The following is a 6,888-nucleotide window of genomic DNA, read 5'->3' on the forward strand; positions in this document are numbered from 1 at the left end:
GTCAGCATCCCTCCACCATCACCTGAGACAGGCGGCACGTCATAACCACCCAAATTCAGAGATCAGCCACCTGCATCTGACTCCAGCCACAACCTTGGCTTAATATTTCTGTTTATTAACTCCTGATCCATGAAGTAGAAACATAGCAATGTGTTAACTACCACTGACCAATTGTTGTTAAATAATAAACTAAAACCTATTTCCTATGATTTGGCTGCTTGTCCCAGATCTACAATATATATGCACTCTTAATGCGTCCAGTTTTGTAGAGTTTTATATCAAAATAATTTTAGATAATCCCTTATGCTGGATGTTGAGGGTGTTTTTAATCCTTGTTTTAGTTAAATAGGGATTGAGAACTATTTCATATACCAAAAATCTTTTAAGATTCATAGAGAATCATTTGCTAGTCATCTGTGAAATCTTGCTTAAAGAGTTAAATATGTTTTAACAAAAGTAACTCAGGACTATTCTTGGTAAATAATGAGATATAAATACGAAAACACTGAAAATTAGCATAGTTTCTAAATAATATTAATTACTATTAATAGGCTACTTATTTAGAAGTACAAGTTCAGTTTATGTAATTGCTTGACTCAATATATTCTTAGCTTTAATATGATAATACAATAATCATATATTTCATGTTGAAAAAAATCCTTATATTTATTCATGTTAACTCAATTCTTTAGATTTTAATTTACAATTTAGACAATTTAAAATGCCAAAGGTTTTATTATCTATCTATCTGTTAGGATAGCTTCAGACTAAGTAAAGTAAGTAAAAGCACTTCTGACTTAGAGTGGCTTTACTGGTTTCACCTATTTAGAAGGCTTTAAAACCCAAAAAATAAAAATAAAAAAAATGAAAACCCGTTACTGTTGAGTCGATTTCAACTCATAGTAACCCTATAGAAGACCCTATTAGAAGGCTTTAATAGGACTTAATTAAGAGACTCCTTTGCTCTATGCCCTTTTGTAGGTCAACATCATATTAAGGCTGCAGAAGGAGTTCTGGGTCTCACATGTGTGCAGAACAAAATGGAGAAAAGAAGAAATTATTTCCTTGAAGAGCAAGACCAATTTTTCTAGAAACCCTCAACAAAACTTCCGCACAACTCTTTAGCCCAAATTGTATCAAATGCCATTTCTACACTAATCATTGACATGGGGTTAGCTTCCCCTTAGAATAATGGGCTGCATTAAATCAGAGTTCTTATAGGACAGGGAAATGAGTATTGGGTAGGTAGTCAACTACTGCCCTAGAATGAAATTCATGCAATATATTTTCCTGTAGAACATTAGATGGAATTATGTAGTTTACCAAGGTATTCAGTATGCCAGCTTTCCTGCCGTCCTGAATGTTACATTGTCCCAAATGATGTTGAGAATTTGCTATGGGCATCACTATTGCAGACTTGCCGATACCTAGCACGAATCTTGTATTTGGGTGGCACACCAGTAAAGGTAAAGTAGGTCATAATCCCTTTCCATTGTTATCTTTGTTTCATCTATACAAACTATTCCTTTTTTTTTGCACAATTCAAGTTTATTCCATTTGTTCTTGCAATGCAAAACTTAAATGGAGAATTATTTAGCATTCAGATGTACATGAACTGTGATATTACGAGAAACCCAACTATGTCAAAAATATTAATTGTGGAAAAAATGAACTCAAATATATCAAAATGCACAAAGCTCAGTCTCCTTCCATTACTGCTTTGAAAGATATGATTGTTTCTCCATTTACAAAGCAGAATCAGGTCAATTTAAAGTTTTTAAATTCAGCACGGAAAACCCTGCAATTGCTTATATACGAGGGCCCTCTCACCAGCTTCTTCTCTACACAACCAAGTATACAATATTGCATGGAAGGCAACAGAGGCCGAGTTGAAGTTTTAGTTGTAATTAAGAAAACAAAAATCAAATAAGTATATGTAGCTTTAAAATGCATTATTTGGGAAAACACGAATCAAGGGCATACTTGTTTGCAGCTTCCACACATTGCACCTACCTCCCTCTCCTCTGTGCCCACCTGGGTTCAGAAAAGTGTGCCATGCATACAAGAACTACCTGGGAATATTCAGTTGCTGTATTTGCCCTACAAGCCCACAGAGACCAATGTGAAGCTGCAAGGGATGGATAGTTGAGTCCACAAACACCAACAGGTCAACCACCTGCTTGTACTTGATAGAATTACTGCAGACGAAATGACTGATTTAATACAAAACTACTGAACATGCAAGATTTTTCTGAGATGTTAGATATTACTTCAGTAGAGAACAAAGCTTACTTGACCTTTTGCTAATGCATGTAGTACCAAGAAGCAGACATGGTTTTAGATTCCTTTACTCAAAATACAAACAGTAAGTGTTGTGAATTTCTCTGCCAAGTAGTTCAGAAATACGTTATAAATAACCTACTTTAAAAAAAAAGAAAACCATAAACCATCTTGGTCAATCTATTCTATTCTATGTCTCTACGTTATTTTCCCAAGCAAGGTTTCATAATTATGGGTTTACAAAATGGCTGAGAAAGAAGGAAGGCGAAATAGCCTCTAGTGTATTACAAGAAACATCAGGATAAACTGTACAGAGAGCCATGGTGTACATACTACAAGGGCAGTAGGAAGCAAACCAGGTTTAGCAATGACTGTAGCCAGCTATAACAGAACGCTTCAAAAATAAAGGTAGAAGCTGTGTATAGGGTAAAAGTCAAGCCATTTAGATTGCATTATTACAAGAGGTGAATACAAAGATACCCAAACCCTTTGTTGCACTGTGCTGGTATTCTAGACAGAGAGAGTCCCCTCCGCTCTCCATGGGGTGGTTCATGATGTAAGGAAGTCCTGAGTACTGCCCTTTAAACCAACTCTAATCGACTCCACTAAGACAACAGAATTAGCCAAATACATGAGAGCATTTAAACTGCCATTTTGTGACTGATTTCTTGAAATGAGGAAAATTATAAGGTTAGGCTAGTTGTGAGTGAAAAAGCCACAGGGTAAAAAAAGAGTTCCTGGTGAAAAATACACACAAACCCACACACCTAGCAGCCAATCAGCAACTGATCAATAAGATTTGTTATTATCTAGGCTGACCATTTTCAGTAACCATTTAACCCTGCTATAGAATGAATACAAGCCCTTATCCCACCTTTACCCCTTTTTAAAAATTGGAGGTACATCCAATTATTGCATGACTTGGCCAAGGAAAAACCCTAATATTTTTCGTAAGCTTATATATGGATGGCAAGTCAAAAGAATCTAGAAGTGTATGTTTTAATTAGTTGTACTGCTTATGAAATAAACATCTGGAAAAGTGAACAAATGTTTTCAGCAGGTCACAAGAACACAATTTGGGGGCACTGTATTCTAAGATCACAGAACATAATTTGAGGTGTCACACTTTACGTAACACATCATTTTTAAAAAGTAACAAGAACACATTGTGTAGGTCAGTTGGCATATGTTCAGAGAAGTTCATCAATCACTCCGGAAAACCTGGTAACAAGCATTATTTTTGAATGGATGGGGTTCAATTTGTCCAACTAGTAAATCTTACCCCACTGATACAAATATGTGTGGCTGGCTTTTGTAAAATCAGATTTCCCACACAATCTAGTTCACAAATTAGCTAGGGAGCTGACAGGGTCAAGTGTGAATGGTTTCTTTTGTCTTTGCTCGCCCTTGGGTATACGCTGTGGATTTTACCAAAGATGGAAGAGAAGCAGACTTGATGATCAGGAATCCTGGCAAAAGCCTAATCGTATTTTTTTCCCTCCTCCAAAACCTTTCCTTTCCTGGTAGTCTGATTGGTTATAAATTTCTCTCTCCCCTCAGCATTCCTCAAGTATTTAGCTGAAGAAGCTGGCAGATAGAGAGTGACAGACAGACAGGCAGCAACGTGAGGCCACAGGAGAGTTATCCTTCAGGATCAGGGTCCACTGCCCATCACCGGATCAGTGCTTTCATGGCCTGGTTGTCAGTGGTTTCAAGTGCAGTTGGTCGCTCTGGGCCTTTGGCAGTCTTAACAGCACCCTTTGACAGAAGCAGCTTCATAAAGGAAACGTGGTCCTCATAGCCAGCAAATAGGAGAGGGGTGATAGGATGCTTATCTGCAGCGTTAGTATCCGTCCCTTCAGTACCAGAAACTCCAGGATTTCAAGCTGCCCACAATCTGCTGCATAATGAAAAGGTGTCCTCCCACCTTCTAGGGATCGGCTGACATCTTCTCCCTTGGCCACAGTCTTTCACCTCATGCAGGTCTCGGTTCTTCAGCGCCCACATAAACCCCACAACACTGCAGCAGGCGGGCTGGCGGGTTGGGTAGAGAGGAGGTGGCGGCGGCAGCAAGCAGATACCACAGGGCGAGAGGAGACAGGGCCGCGCAGGGTGGGAGGCCGGACAGGAAAAGAAGCCGAGCAGGGCTTTGTGGCCAGGTGGCAAAATATTCTTGATGTGTTCAATTTGATTCAAAGTCATGAGCATTTCAAAAAAAAAAAAAAAATCACACATTTTACTTTTCTGAATTGTGTAGGCTTTTATATATATCTGTGTGTGTGTGTGTGTGTGTGTATATATATATATATGTAATATAACTCATAGCAACCCTGTAGGACAGGGTAGAAATGCCACACAGGGTTTCCAAGGAGAGGCTGGTGGATTTGAACTGCTCACCTTTTGGCTAGCAGAACTGCCAATCTTTTGGTTACCAGCCAAGTTCTTAACCACAGCACCACCAGGACTCTATCTATATTATATATAAAAGTAATAAAACCGTTTTTAAAACTATTAAAAATTAGATTAAAAAATCACTAAATAATTCCATAACACTAACTCAGTCTCCATAAGCATTTTTCCTGGTATCTTCTAAATAACTCTCAAGATTATTTTATATTTAAGCACAAATTCAGTTTTATAGTATCCTTTTCTTCTTAGTACATTATAAGCATCTTTACACGTTATTCCATAGTTTTCATAGCCTTCATTCTTAATACCTGCATAAAGTTCTGACAAGTGGATATATATAATGTAATGTAATTGACAATGCTTAACTGGAGAAAAAATGCTAAAAAAAAAACTCATTACCTTCAGGTCTATTCCAACTCATAGGCACCCTGTAGGACAGAGCAGAACTGCCCCATAGGATTTCCAAGCAGCAGCTGGTGGATTCAAATTGCTGACCTTTTGGTTAGCAGCCGAGTTCTTAACCACTATGCCACCAGAGCTCCCTAAAATATGTGCAGTTTTCTAATTTTTTCATTACTCTCATGATTTGAGGGGCTAATATCTTGTTTTCAACCTATTCTAAAAGGAAGGTCATTGTTCCCATGAGACAAAGATGGCAGTATGATATCTATCTTCCACATGAAAGCGCTTTTAGGCAACAAATTCTAAAACCAGATAAAAGAAGAAAGCATTCCATGATATGGTACTGATATGGAGGCATGCTGTATTTGAATGCCAGACAAATCAAGAGCATCATTCAGAAGGAAAGCATAGTAGACTATGAATCAGAAGACATGCTGCAGTACAATGCTTGGAAAATCTCATTAAAAAAAAAAAAAATAGAGGACTCTTAATCTCTTTAAATTTAGCCCAGCTAGATAATATTTTGTCCAAGAATAAACTGGAGAAAATAATCACTGACCCTCCCTGCTACCAAAAGATAGGGGGATTAAGTTTAATTGATAGTATTTTATAGTTTTTGGAATAATATTTATTTTTCTGGTTATAAATGTATGCTCACTGTAAGAATTTTAGAATATTCAGGGAAATATAAAAAAGTAAATATAAACTACCTGTAACTCCACTATTTGGAGATAAACCAAACCAAACTCGCTGCTGTCGAGTTGATTTTGACCCATAGAGACCCTATAGGACAGAGTAGAACTGCCCCATAGGGTTTCCATGGAGCAGCTGGTAGATTCAAACTGCTGACTTAACCACTTATCCACTGAGCCACCAGGGCTCCTATTTGAAGATAATTTTTTAATATTTCCTTTAATGTTATCTCTATGATTTGTATTTTTAATGGAATAAAATTATGTACAGTCTGTATACTCACTTTGACATTTCACATTGTAAGTGAGGGTTGATTTCTAGCAATAGAACACCAATTGAAAATTGAGTGACATATTATGATAGACTGTACATTATGTCAGGGTAACAGATCAAAGGATGATCTTCAATATATATGCATCAAATATTTCTCTCTAAAATAAGCAAAGTGAATTCCTATGATGCCAGGTCACCAGGCAGTCATTAAGATGTGGTAGATCTCTGATGTTGTTCTCTTCCCCCCAAAATACTAAAAATACAAGGCACACATGATTCATTAGGCCCGCTAGTGCTGCACAACCTTGTACTTGTAGAATATGGAGAGGACAATTATCTGCATATTCTGTATATCTTACTTAGTGTATAGGAAAACTCTGGAGTCAGAACACTGTGCAATGGCTGCCCACCCACCCACTTAGCGTACACTTGGGGGTGTGCACACCACTGGGTTATCTAGTCCAATAGGCCATTATTTCAGTCACCTGGCTTGAATCTGACCCCTGCGCCAAACCAGGGGCTAAGCCATCTACCCCTACTACACCACCCTTACAAAATATTTTATGAAGTATTAGCCTTAGAAAGGCTATAAATCCACTGGTTTGAAAATAAAAGTTTGCAGTCCATTGTGGACACCTTTACACTTCACTTAGAGAGGTGGTCCTGGAAAAGCAATCTAGAAATAAAGTAGAACATTCTCTTTTTATTTGCTTCTACAAAATGATGTAGGCTTCTCCCTAAGATTCAGGGGAATGCCTGTGTTCTATGTGCATCTCAGCATAACGACTTTCCAGTACAAAGAGGTATACTTGGCATTCTCTCCCATGCAGT

General features: G+C 37.7%; 1 pseudogene; it reads right to left on the reverse strand.

Annotated features, from left to right (window-relative positions):
• Positions 1–3,916: 3,916 nt before the first annotated feature.
• On the reverse strand, positions 3,917–4,482 carry LOC100662089 (myotrophin-like; annotated as a pseudogene).
• Positions 4,483–6,888: the final 2,406 nt, after the last annotated feature.

Source organism: Loxodonta africana, chromosome 8, assembly GCF_030014295.1.
Source record: "Loxodonta africana isolate mLoxAfr1 chromosome 8, mLoxAfr1.hap2, whole genome shotgun sequence".
NCBI lineage: Eukaryota > Metazoa > Chordata > Mammalia > Proboscidea > Elephantidae > Loxodonta > Loxodonta africana.